Source organism: Amblyomma americanum, chromosome 4 (genome assembly GCF_052857255.1).
Source record: "Amblyomma americanum isolate KBUSLIRL-KWMA chromosome 4, ASM5285725v1, whole genome shotgun sequence".
In the NCBI taxonomy this organism is placed as follows: domain Eukaryota; kingdom Metazoa; phylum Arthropoda; class Arachnida; order Ixodida; family Ixodidae; genus Amblyomma; species Amblyomma americanum.
In genome coordinates this window covers 82818474-82832554 of record NC_135500.1, presented here as the reverse complement: position 1 = coordinate 82832554, position 14081 = coordinate 82818474, and the positions used below count along the sequence as shown (strand labels likewise).

At 48.2% G+C, this 14081-nt stretch overlaps 1 protein-coding gene across 5 annotated transcripts in view; it reads right to left on the bottom strand.

The window, feature by feature from the left end:
• Nucleotides 1–14081, bottom strand: part of LOC144128093 (adenylate cyclase type 3-like) — a 394302-nt gene that overhangs the window by 358968 nt on the left and 21253 nt on the right. The gene's annotated exons all lie outside the window — the stretch shown is intronic.

Below are 14081 nucleotides of genomic sequence, written 5' to 3'. Positions count from 1 at the left end.
GTCCCTGGTATTCGATGCTGCCCATGGATTAAAATTGCTCAGAAACCTCCTGGGTGATAAGAAAACACTGCACAGCAATGAATATGGAGTAAGATATCCAACTCTGATAAAGTGTGATTCACCTCTAATATATTTGTCTTTTGCAGTCAATCGAATGGGGCTTTATTGAAAGGCTGCAAGACCAGCAAGAAGCTGAAGGTCTTCGAGCAGCAAATAAACTCCAGAGGGCACATATTGAGTACTACAGACAAATTATGAAAGTGCGACTGGCTGCACAAACATTCAGTGCATCAGTGAGCAAAAGCCTAAAGTTTGCCAAGGAGCTTGGAATACAAAACTTCAATGGGTCCGGTGGAACCGCAGAATTTATTGCTTATGTTGATCGGTGAGTTCTGAAGTAAAATTCTCGTTTGCATAAGTAATGCAATCTTCTTTTGATGTTTCTTTCAGGGCCTTTGATATATTAAATTCGCACAGTCCAACTGCAATGGATTTCAAAGCTCCGCTGCGAGCAGCAACATTCAATTTTCAAAAGCAGACGATGCTCTAACTATCTACAAAGCTCATGTCTCTGCGTCTTCCGTCTCGTGAGCTCGTATGCATTTCGGGGCGGAGAATGTCTGTCATAAGTTTGGCATTCTCGTTGAAGAGCATTGCAGAACTCGCCCAGAAGCTCTTCGATTCCACTGTTTGCAGGTAGGACTGCATATTGTGTTTCATACACTATTACTGCATGTCAATACACAAGTGCACAATCCAAATGAATGAAAACTTTCAGTGCTGCTTTATTAATAAAAAGGTTGCAAGACCGTAGGGCATTGTGCATGGTGCTGAGCCATGCAGCTGAAGGCACCTCATGCAGTTTCAAGGCAATGCGTTTTGTCCTAACTATATAGCGTATTGAAAGCACCAACAGTGAAAGCATGACAAGGTGACAATGACGGGAAAGCACCTCTAAAACATGTGCTAAAACCAATTTATAGAAATAATGCTATCCTATTAGACATGCTTACAGCATGCAGTTTTAGTCTATCGCTGAATAATTAAGGCAATAACAGAAAATACCTGCCAGTCCAAACTCTAGCCCAGTGTGTTGTTGCTCATAACAAACATAGTCAAAAGTCAAGTACAGAGCCACAGTAGGACAGCACAGAGTTACAGAATAAGCATGCTGCAATTCTTGAAAGGAAATGGAGAAGAAAAGTATTTTTCATGTTGTTGCAGTTGCAAATGAGGGCAGTGGAGAGTTGAGAAAGTTAGCAAAAATGCAATAAAAATGCAAAACAATCCAATCATTTTACCACTGTGGTGGAAGCATAAGTAGTAAATACCACTGTAGCAAAATATCTTAGCGTTCAATGAAAATAGAATTCAAAATGAAGCTATTAAAGTCAACAACAAAGACTGATTAAAATATAATTATCAGAAATGAAAGCAGAAGGCTCTCCAATTACCATGGCTGCAAGAAACATGATGCAAATAAGCTTAGCTGACTAAGAGTAGAATCTTATTGGCTATCAAACAAACAATTAAGCAATAACTGTGCCGTTTTGAGCACTACTAGAAACTGAACTCACTGGAATATGCTTTTCACTGTTATTTCGCTTCGTTGCATTAGCAAGGAACTACAAATGGAGATATGTTTTCTTCATTCTGTTTGCCAAGGCAGGAAAACAATTGCAAATTGTCACGGTGTTTTCATTTTCATTACAGCTACATTTGCACATACCGGTTCAGTCAAGATCACCTGGAAATGTTCTTTAGCTGCATCCGCCAGAGGGGGGGATGGAACAATAACCCCTCGGCTCTGCAGTTCCGGTACGCATGCAGAAGCCTACTGGTGCATGCAGATGTGCTGCCTGTGACGACCGGCAATGTTACCCCAGATTTTGAGGGAATTGCAACAGTGGCCCATGAGCGTCTGCACAGAAGCAACGATGATGAAGCTGGCGAGTCACCAGATATGTACATTGCTATTGCCATAACTGACCATGACTACAGCAGTCTTGGCTATGGACTCACCAATTTTAGCACTGAGGTTGTGACCTACATAGGTGGTTTTATTGTGAGGGTTGTTTCAAAGAGCATAAACTGCACCTCGTGTTTAGAGATGCTTGTACAGGATGACATCGCAAGTGTCCTTATTTTCATCAGAAATAATGGAGGCCTAATCATGCCTTCAGGGCTCGTAATTCACACCCTGTGCACTGCGGAGCACATTTTCCGCTGCAGTGATGAGCAAGGGCACAAAAACGTTGACCGCTTGGTTATACAGTCCTTCCAGAAGTTCTGCCAACGACATGAGTAGAGCTTGAAGGAAGTAGAACATTATAAAGAGAACCCAGCACATGTAATTGGAGTGATCAAGTTCGTTTTGAAGAAATATGTCACTCTCAGACTGAGAGAGGAGGCTAGAAGGATAACAGAGAGGGCAAGAGGGGCATATGTTAGAGCACTGCTTACAAAGCAAATCTTGTTTCAGCATCAATAACAACCATTTTCAATTGCACTAATCAACGTAACGACACATACATGAAGGGATCCAAAGTTAATGAACAGTCAGTGTATATGTCATAATGAGCCCCTCGATTATATCCCTTTGACTGCTCGGCAACTTAATGACAATTATTTAGTGCAAAGCAAGGAATGAAGGAAACAGGAATAAACTAATATTAATAAACTTTTACAAGCCAAAGTCGCATTTGGGTTATGCAGCACGCTTTAGAAGAGGATTTCTCAATAATTTTGATACCTGGGGGTCTTACACATGCCGAAAATTTATTACAAAATACAAAGTACCAGCTGTTCCAACTAGCCGTATTGCATATTCTCTTAAATACTCCTGATTTTAAATTATTAAAATTTGGCATTCAACAACTGTTGATACAGTGATAGTAGTGGGGTTGCTTCACCAGTGCATTGTAGGAATGAACCTGGCCAACGTGCATGTTTATAAAGCAGTATCGCAGTGTAAAAGTCAGGACTGCGTTCCATTACCGTGCAAAGATCTCGTGGCAGGGGGGGGGTCTATTCACCTGGAGGTTGAATTTCTGTCCCTTCGCTAGCATTGACGTTTCAGCAGTTGTGAACTTTCTGGAGAAGTTGGCGAGCAGGTCAGAAGTGCAGCTTTCGAAAATCAATTTCAATGGAGAATAAACAACGAGTAACACAATATTGTCACGTAGTGGTGACGGCAGTCGAAGCAGCGATGAAGACGGACGAAAGGATCTTCTAAAAGAACTGTTTATTGGGCTGACTTGCACCCAAAATGGACTGAATCACTCGGCGGCGGCGAAGCGACAAGCGTGCTCGGCGGTCGTCGAACAGAATGCCCGCCGCTGTCGGCCGTGCTCAATTTAAAGCTGATAGCGAACATTCGAGATAAAGGACGCAAAGTTACTAGAACATTCCGGAACAACGTAGAATCAGCTTTGCTTGGCTGCGATCAATCGAGATAAATCTAGTCGCGTCTTCCGTCGCAAACGAAGCGATAAGGTGGTGTCGCGGCAGATTTGAAAAACGAATAAACACTGCAAATATTCGCGGCATTACTCCCCTCTCAAAGAAGCATCGACCCGATGCATTAAGACAAATAATGCGACTAGTAAGGGAAAAAAAACGGATCTTGCGAAAATAGAGCATGGAAATGCAGCGGCCTTTAGCGCGCATAATACGGCTTCAGACGGACTACATGGACAACTTCTGGTCGTACGCGGCGTCGCTGCAGGATGAAGTCATTGCGTCAGGGATTACTTCATAATCCAGTTCACCTAGCTGACGAATAACCATTTACGGGCCGAAATAGCGGCGAAAAAGCTTTTCACTCAATCCACGGCGGCGAATGGGCGTCCAAACCCAGACTTGGTCTCCTGGCTTGTATTCCCCGTTGCATTTTTGTAGGTTGTAGCGTCTGGCGCCGGTCCGCTGCTGGTCTTGATCCGTAATCGGGCAAGTCTTCGGTCTTCTTCTGCGCGTTGAAGGTAGGCGGCGACGTTGACGTTCCCTTCTTCTGTAATGTTTGGCAGCATGGCGTCTAGCGTGGTCATGGCCTCCCTGCCATGGACAAGCCTAAAAGGCGTCATCTGGGTGGTCTCCGGCACTGCGGTGTTGTAGGCGCTGACGACGTAAGGCAGGATGACGTCCCAGGACTTGTGTTCGGCATCGACATACACGGCGAGCACATCGGCAATGGTTATGTTCAGGCGCTCGGTCAGTCCGTTGGTCTGCGGTAGTAGGCAGTTATCCTCCAGTGGGTGGTTCGGTTGTAACGCAGGATGGCTTGCGTTAGTTCCGCCTTTAATGCTCTTCCTCTGTCCATGATGAGCACATCGTGGGCGCCGTGTCGTAGAAGAATGCACTCCACGAAAAATTTGGCGACTTCTGCTGCTGTTCTGTTCGGTAGGGCTTTTGCCTCGGCGTAGCGGGTCAGGCAGCCCGTCGCTATGATGATCCATTTTCTTCCAGACGCTGACATTTTGAAAGGGCCAGGCAAGGCCATGCCGATCTACTGAAAGGGCCTTGAGGGGGTTCAATGGGGTTCAGAAATCCTGATGGTCGGGTGGGAGGGGTCTTTCGTCGCAGACAATTTCGGCAGGTTTTCACATAATGTGCGACATCGGCAGACAGTCGGGGCCAGTAATACTTGTCTTGAATGCGGCGGAGGGCGCGAGAAAACCCGAGATGTCCAGCTGTCGGCTCGTTGTGTGAAGCCTGAAGAACTTCTTCGCGCAGACTTGCCGGTATAACAAGACGGTAGGCTGTCTTGTTCGCTGCGGAGTTCTTCTTCACAAGGACATCATTCTGTACACAGACCGAAGACAATCCTCATTTGAACGAGGTGGGGGGTAAAGAAACCTTGCCTTCTAGGTACTCGATGAGGCGTTTTAGGTCGTAGTGCGAGCGTTGCTGCAGTGCAAAAGAGCTGGAGCTGATGGGTCCCAGGAAAGCGTCCTCATCGTCATCCGGCGGTGGTTCATCTACAGGGGCCTGTGAGAAGCAATCGGCGTCAGAGTGCTTGCGTCCGGACTTGGTAAACGACGGCGACGTCAAACACCTGGAGCCGCAGATTTCATCGAGCGAGGCGGCCAGAGGGGTCCTTCAAGTTGACAAGCCAGCACAGCGTGTGGTGATCGCTGACCACCTTGAACGGTCGTCGTACAGGTAGGGGTGGAATTTTGACGTAGCTCAGATGTTGGCAAGGCACTCCTCAGTTGTCGTATAGTTAGCCTCGGTCTCGGAAAGGGAACGGTTAACGTATGCGATGACTTTCTCCAGCCCGTCGCTTTTTCGAACGAGGACGGCGCCTAAGCCCACGCTGCTTGCATCGGTATTAACTTCAGTATCAGCGTTTTCATAAAAATTCGCGAGGATCGGTGGGGACTGTAAACGACGCTGAAGTTCTTTCAAGGCATCTGATTGCGGTGCTTCCCATTAAAATGGCACGTCTGTCTTCGGCAGTTGGGTCAGGGGCTCGGCGATGCGCGAAAAGTTTTTCACAAATTGTCGGTAATATGCGCACTGCTTTCTTATCGGACGTCGGTGGAAACTGTTCAATAGCAGCTGTTTTCTGCGCGTCTGGGCGTACTCCCTCTTTGCTAACGATGTGGCCCAGAAACAGCAGCTATTCGTAGGCAAAGTGGTCTTCTCTGCTTTCAAGGTTAGACCAGGCGACTTGATGGCGTCTAGTACTGTTCGAAGTCTTTTGAGGTGCCCTTCAAAGTTCGAGGCGAAGACAACGACGTCATCTAAATACACCAGACAAATTTGTTACTTTAGGCCTGCCAGCACTGTATCCATTGCTCGCTGAAACGTCGCCGGTGCGGAACACAGACCAAATGGCATAACCTTGAACTCGAAGAGGCCATCCTGAGTGATGAATGCCGCCTTCTGGCGATCTTTTTCATCGACCTCAATTTGCCGGTAGCCGCTCTTACCGCAGTCGTGGAGTAGTGGTCTGGGCGTCCTCCTCGGCGGCGGGAGGTGGTTGGTTCGGAACCCACCGGCGGCTACCCACCGGTTAAGAATGGGTACAAGCCACCACCTGGCCCGGCGCCCGGCCTTTCGATGTGTGTGCTTGGAGGAGGCTCCGCAAACCCCGCTGCGCCCCTTCTGGGCAAACCCAGCTTCAAACACTCAGCCTGCAAAGCCGTCTCGCCCTCAAGAAAGTAGCCGCTCTTGAGGTCCATCGATGAGAAATACTTGGCGTTGCAGAGCCGGTCCAGTGTGCTGTCGATGAGGGGGATTGAGTAGACGTCCTTCTTTTTTATGTTGTTCAAGCGGCGGCAATCAACGCATAATCGAAATGCGCCGTCTTTCTTTCTCAGTAGAACAACTGGTGCCGCCCATGGGCTGTTTGAATGCTGGATGACGTCGCCGCGAAGAATTTCCTCCACTTTGTCCCGGAAGGCTTGTCGTTCTCTCGGCGACACAAGGTAGGGGGTTTGGCGGAGAGGTCGGGCGTGCTAGTCTGTTATAATGCGATGCTTGGAAGTTGGCGTTACTCGGACCTTCAACGATGACGAAACAAAGCCGCCATTTCGGAGAGCGTTCGTTTGGTGCAAGTGCGACGGCGCACATTGCTACCGTTCCCCGTTCCGCTACTTCGACTGACGTACCCGCTCCACTATCTGTCTCTGCAGCTGCTCAACTTCCACAGTGCTTCAACAGCCTTCCCACCGCTCTGGTCGCTGTTCCCGGGCTTGTGGTTTCTCCCGCTACTGAAAACCGCGCTGACTCTGTGCTTCCTGCCGAGCTCGCCTCTGCGTCAGCCGTGGACCTCGAGTCTGCCGACGCCACTGTGCATTTGAGTGACGTGCAAATAGTTTCCCTCACCACGACTCCAGAGTGCTGCGGCCGTCGTCTTCCAGCGACCACCCAGTATTCATCTCAGGTGCCACCGCCTCCCTCAATGGTTGGTACGTATTCTGACGAGACTGGCAACGCCCCTGTCTCACAGGCATGTAATCATATAGAGTGTACTCTCTCTACACACCCTCACCGCGACCCCGTCGGCCCCGGTGACATCTATGATGACCATGTGACCGTATCAACTGCCACCGGGTTGGGACAACGCGGACGCCACCTTCGTCACAACGTGATTTCCCCCTAGCCTTAAGCTGCACTGTTCAGCTGTGTGCAGCACAGCGACCTGAATGTCTGGTGCCACCGGTGCCGGTTCGGGGCATCACGGCGTTTCCTCCCGTACGCACTGCCCAGGCTCCCCCATATGGCACCTCCTTCATTCACGCCTTGCGAACCTGAGCCTAACGGAAGGGTTAGTCTCAAACCGCCACGAGCCTGTTGTTGTAGACCAGCGGGACCTACACATCAGCCCCAACGGCGTCACATGTACCGGCGTCTGCACTGTGCTCCTGCCCGAAATTGCCTACCGCGATCGCATCGTTCGTTGGCCGACAACCCTCCCACAAGGCCCACCCACCATCTTCACTGCGCTTACAGTGCAGCGCTGTGTGCAGTCCTGCTTAGACCACCTGCAGAGGGCTGGGGCTCACTTCGCCAGCTGCATGCACAGTCGGCCCGTCTGCCTGCCTGCCCGTAACGCGTTTCCAGCCGCGACCTCCAGAAGTGCTGTTCAGCTTCCGTCTCGCCAAAGAACGCAGCTGCCGCCTAGACACGCATACATTCTGCACAAAGCGCTGTTCTGTTCTCCTTTGCCCTGTGCTGCCCACTTTTTCTTTTCTTCGTTTTCTTGACCTGAGGTCCGGGAAGAGGGCCTCAGTAGCACTACCACTTAGGCTTGCCGAGACGAGGAAGCGGCGGTGGCAAGCACGCACGCAGTAGAACACGCCAGACTACCGGTGTCTGCGGACGCTGCCTGTCAGGCGCCTGCCTCGCAGCCTGTCAATAAATGTGGCCGTTGTCGCCACAGCTTCAATCTGCTGACATTTCCACAACGACACATGTCTTTGTCTGGACGACTGCGGTCACCGCTCACGAGAGGATTACTCAGGACCCGCAATTCACGGAAGAGGAGCGGGGTGGTGTAAGGAGGCGCAGTTCGTCAAGAGAAGCTCTGGGCCGGGCCAGAGGGTTGCGGCTGCTGACACGAAACGAGAACCGGGGTAGCGTGTCGCTTCAGCGTCGAAAAGATTCTCAATGCCAGCAGCAAAAAGAAAAAGCGGGAGCGAAGGTGGCGGAAAAGATAAAAAGAGAAGAGTGTCAGGCTCCAGGATTATAGCAGTCAGCAGGAAACCGAAACAATGTAAAATAAAAATTGGATGGGACAGATTTGCTCCGCCTTAACGCTATGATGCAGGCGTTGATGGCTTAATGCCCATATGTGCAGAATTTATCATTGCCTACTTCGCATACATAGATAACTGGGAGTCCTCGTACCCCTACTGGCACAGTAGTGCAGCGGTGGCCCTGCGATGGCAGGTGCTCACACCGGTTGGTCTTGTGCGACCCAGGTTGCTCTTCCCGAGCAATTTCTCGCGACCATTAATTTAACTGTCACCTGTCACGGTAGGCATTTTACCTACCCTCCGGGATCTTCCCGCGGCAGCCACCTTCCGGCTGTCCATTCCTCCGCTTTCGCCGCGGCAGGTGGCGTATCGATCTGCTACGATCTGCCACCTGTCAAGGGACAGGTAACAGGGTGACCTCTGGTCTGTCACGTGGCGTGTCAGGACGACTACGCCGACGCGTAGTGGCAGGTGGTGTGTTACGCTGCTAGCCACCCTCCGGGATCTTCCCGCCGTAGACACCTTCCAGGTGGCGCTTTGTTCTGCTACTGACGCCGGCGACGCGGAACGCAGGAACGGGCGCCAAAGAGCTGCACTGTAAAACACGAAAGCAAAGATGCCGAATCTACAACAAATAAAGGTCTCGCCCTGAAGTGAACGTCAGGCGGCAAGATGGACTCGACGACGGCAGGACCACCCACAGCCTGGAGCACTTGGCTAAACTCGGCGGAGCTGGATAAACAGCGGGCTATAGACGAACAGGCGGCACACCTTCTGGATTCTTAATCTTACTCCGAAATAAACTTGTCCTGACTAACTCATTCAAGGAATGACGACGTGATTCAGCAAAGACTCGATGACATGGCGCGGCATCGCCACAATGTGGTGCCGTACCTTACCCGCGGCGGCCTGTCACGACAGTGCGACTACACGACGTAGCCGTGACCGGGCAGAAGAAAGCACCGCACAACCGCGATTCACGCCATCCGCTGCTGAATTGCAAGTGACCGGCAGTCGCCCACACAGTAATGGCGCTTGTTAATACAGAGGCAAATTATTCAGTGACGAGCGGACCGTTCGTCCCTGAATGGCGTATTCGAATCGGCAACCCGGAGCAAGTTTCCTTGTTCCGCGAAACGGAAGAGCATGTTCCTATTGGAGATTTGGATTCAGATCCTGAATTATGACGGCACCGCGGCGGTGTGGTCCCCAGACTCCCTAGACTTCTTTGCAGATTCTAAGAGGTGCTCCCGATTGCCATTTGGAATACGCCACAACTCAAGTGGCAACCGTATGGGTGGAATATTAGATTGCACAGTTGTCGGTCGCTTATCACGATCGCAGGCCGGTGCCTCTGGGGAGTGTAGACCAACGGGTGTACGCTACATCCGCGAGGTTCGTCGCTCTGAACGAGTGTTCCCGTTCATGGACTTCCTGTTTGGCATGACAATATTGATCGACTTCAAGTCAGAGGGCTTCACGTTTTCAACAGTCCAAGCTATTCATACCACAGGCACTGAAGAGCGGCTTGTTCTGCCTGACTGTCTTTTGAGTGCAAAAAAGTTATCTTCCAATTCGAGCATGCGATCTCCGTTGGCTCCAGTGTACTTGCAGGATTCAAAAAAATATTCAAGGGAACACGCGTTTGTTTCTGAACCGTGAGATCTGCGCCTCTCTGAATAGTAAGAAAAATACTACGCTAGAATCGTCCATGATTGCATCTTAGACCATTTTACTGTCATTTTGGCACCATTCAGGTGCAAACGTAATGAAAAGAAATTAGATAAGCGGAGCATGTAAGCGCCGCGCTGTTAGCATTTCTTTTTATCGTCCCTGTAAGCTCCGACGAGGCACAGTTTGACCGTTATAGCCCTGTTGTTTTTCACCGTTTATCTTCTAAACTTACCATCGATTTCTTTTCAGCCCCGCCTAGCACTAAATCAGGCCAATTCACACAGCTATTCACACGGAATCCAACTACATAAAATGCCTTAAGCCGTTATCGATGATTTGGAACAACTGATAGCCACTGCTGCCAAGCTTTCCAGCCTATGGCGTTTGTTATATCCCGCCAGGTGGCGCCTTTGGCTTCAATATTCACCACGAGATAGACACGTTGTGCGTTGCGTGCGGAGAGGAGGAGGAAACGGCTGAACACTTGATACTTTTCTATATAGGGCTTCAGCCTACAGTGGAAAGCAGCGGGGCTGATTTACCCAAGGCATTAGGGTTTAAGGACAGCTAAGGGAAAGTAGATTTTAAGCGGGTAGAAATAACCAAGCGAAGGTTATCTGATTGGTGGCTAACATCAAGACAAGAGTAAATTTTCACAAGTCATTGCTAGGTGGCTTGAACCACCGCCCGATTTAAAGGGTTCAGCCGTATCCATCCATCGGAGGAGTTGCGTTTTTTGGTATAACTATAGTCGTACAAATAACAGTCTGGGTTCTTCGACAGCATTTAGATTCTAAGTGATCTCCCGCACACGCTAGAGGCAGCGGCGTCTCGATACCTCGCCTAACGCTTGTTCCAAAACCATTCAGTGTTTAAACAATAGGTGCTTATGAAACCGACGAATATCTAGAGCCCTTTTCAGTTGACATGAACACAGTTTGTTGAAGGATCTACAGCTCCAGACCCTTCTATTTTTACTGAGGCTTCTAATAGAACAGGGACTGGTCTTTTCATTATTTTTGTCGCGTCTATGTAAACAAAATGAAAAATTGTTCAAAATTGGCATTTTCGCCACATGGTTACTCCACTTCAGGTTGAAGAAGTAAAAGCCAATGCGTCAACCGCTGTACTCGAGTGATCACAACTTACACTGCATAGACAGAGCTTCTGAGATATAGAACCTTTGTTACCGCCGCGTGTTTTTTCTTGTGCACATAACAAATACAGCAGTCAGCATACTGTCATGCAGCGACAAAACAAGTGAACTATACTCTTATTCTGATTGCCTGGTAACATTTGTGTTCTTTTCTTTTTTTTCTTTTTGCCCTGTCCACGGGTTAAAAGCACTGGCACCCACCTCGGTATCGATCTCAACCTTCTCATATTTTTATCTTTCCTCTTCTCATTCAATTTTCTCCAATCCATTTTTGCATCAAAGAGCGATTTTCTTTTGTTTTGTAGGAACATTTTGGCACTGTGAATTGTCATTCCTTATCTATGATGGAGATCCAACGCTTCTATTCCATGCGTTTCATTTTGCTCCGCCCCTTTTGAGTTTAACTGCCTGTATCAGCCTCCGCTGCATAACGTTTGACAGTCAGGCTTTCAGAAAAGTTCTAAGAAATTGCCTTGACTCCGCAGCGTTCAGTTCCAGGACTAAAACTTCATTCTGATAGCACCGCCAACTTTAATGAAAACGCCATTCAATTTACTATCCGTGAAAGGAACGAATATCGGAGAAAGTAACTAGACAAGCACACCAAATCCGCGTACGAAGCGCACCTTGTAAAGTTTTTTCTCCCACGCGTAGCAGTCTTGGCACCGTTGCACAAAAGAATTCGGTTTTCACACGGCAGTAACATCGCGGCAGCTCTTCCTGTACAACGGTCTTATATTCGCGTCGCAACCTGAAATTCAACGCTGTTTCGAAATAACGAGTAATACTATCTGGGAGAAACGCCACCTGGGCGCGTCTTAAGCGACTACACGCGCATAAACTCCACCGCTCTCGACTACTGCCTCGTTTCAGAACCACACACTAGAGCGTGCAAGTCCGACGCTCACTTCCACAAATGTAGTCTTGAGCCACCCATGAGCAACATGGCTATACCGGCTTCGGCTGCTGCTCACGCGTCCTCGGATGTTTTGTCCAAGGTACTACATCCAACAAAATTTCAAACACCTTCTGTGCGAGGCGCAGCCATGCAGTGCATATCGGCTGACACCTGAACCGCGCCGTAAGGGAAAGGATTAAGGAGGGAGTGAAAGAAGAAAGGAAGAATGAGTTACCGTAGTGGAGGGCTCCGGAATAGTTTCGACCACCTGGGGATCTTTAAGGTGCACTGACATCGCACAACACACGGGCGCCTCAGCGTTTCGCCTCCATCGAAACGCAGCCGCCGTGGTCGGGTTCGAACCCGGGAACTCCGGATCAGTAGCCGAGCGCTCTAACCGCTGAGCCACCGCGACGGGTATAGGTTTCGTACGTGCAAATAACGTTTTTGAAAGCCATTCAAGTTGCCCTTTTCACGTTGCATATTGATAAAATATCATCAGATGAATCAAATACAGACGAAATTTACGCCTTTATGACTTGGAGGTGTTGATTTCATTCCGATGACGATACCGTCAACACACCAATTTAGCAATGTGAAATACAGAAAAGCCGACTTAGCGTGCCATCAAAATCGTATTTTCACTTTCGCTATGTCTATCTACGATGCCGCATCGGGGGCTTTATATGCTGGGCTTGTCTTCGATATCGAAGGCTTTCAATTTCGTAAATTATTGTTGTGCCTTAAAAAAATATCGTTGATTGTTTGATTTTACTTACTTATTCTTCTGTTTATTACACTATTATGAAAATAATGTCTGCCTTATTGCTGCACAACCCATATGCGCAGACCACACCCACGTTTACTTTGCGGCTTTTCAATGAAAAATTTATGTTGAAATACTTTAAACGCCCCGTATATGGCTTGGCCACAGGTGACCCTCAGATAAGTACTGGAAAAGAAAACTTCCGGTAACGTTTGCCTTTTCTTCCCATTCTTGCTGCTTCCTTGACGTTGCCTCTCCACTTTGACGATGAAGCCAGGCAGTTGGCTCCAGCTGCGCGCTTGTTTTTGTGCAGTTGCATACCCAGAAATTCTGGACAAAACTGCTTTTGAGCGGGAAATCTTTTAAAGACGCATTTTTTTTTTCATATAATGCAAGATTTCACTATAAAAATCAATACATCCACACATCACCTGATGGCCGTCTTGCTCTTTTTTTTTCTATTAACGTTTTTGCTATCGTCAAAAGCGTTCCCCATTGGTTTTCTAAGGCAGTTTTAACTGTTCGAAGCGATCGATGGAAACTCCTTAAAAGAAAGATTTTGCTACATATCAGAAGAATGGACCATTAATTTCGAAATTTCCATAACAGTATTATACAATTTTCCAATTTTCAAAAGTTTTGCCGGGAATGTTGGACATGATAAAAATAATGAGCTTGAATGTAATAAAGACCTCCTAAAATCAAAAGAGAAATCAGAACCTTAGAGTGGTATACCACACCTTCAGGCTTTTCACCGAGATGTCCACCCACGAGATAAAGGTCTAACCATGACCCCACAAGTCCGTACAAATCCGTCTTTGCCCGCAAATTCTAGGGGTTTTCTTTGATGCTGAATTTTTCCCACTGTGGTGAATCGTCACTGGCGGGCGAATTTTGCGGCAGCTTCGCCGCCAAATTCTCCTACAGAGACTTCGGCAGACTTCGTCCTCATTAAGCTAGTAACTAATCTGCATCCGAGTCATCAATGCGTGGTTTCGGAATTTCTCTAAACTCAAATGTTAAGTTTGGGATACGACAATTGAGATACCTCGGTGCTGTCTTTGTTGGGTTGTCCGTGTGGTGGTTTATCATCAGCTGTATTTTTTTTAACAAAATATACATTTCGCAGGAGGTTCATCTTTCATTGGAGCGAATTATTGCTGTAACAAAGTTACAATGCGGCACAGTTGGTGTGTATCCGAAATAATGCATCCAAAACAAGGGCATTAGGAGAAGTAGCACACAGGACATCTTCGCCTGGTGAGCTGTCGTGTTCGCTAGTACAGTTATGATCGAATTATTACTGAAAAAAAATATGCGGTTAGATACATCGTGCATTGAACCGCACATGACGAAAGTTGTATTGAAAAATGCCTCGTGACT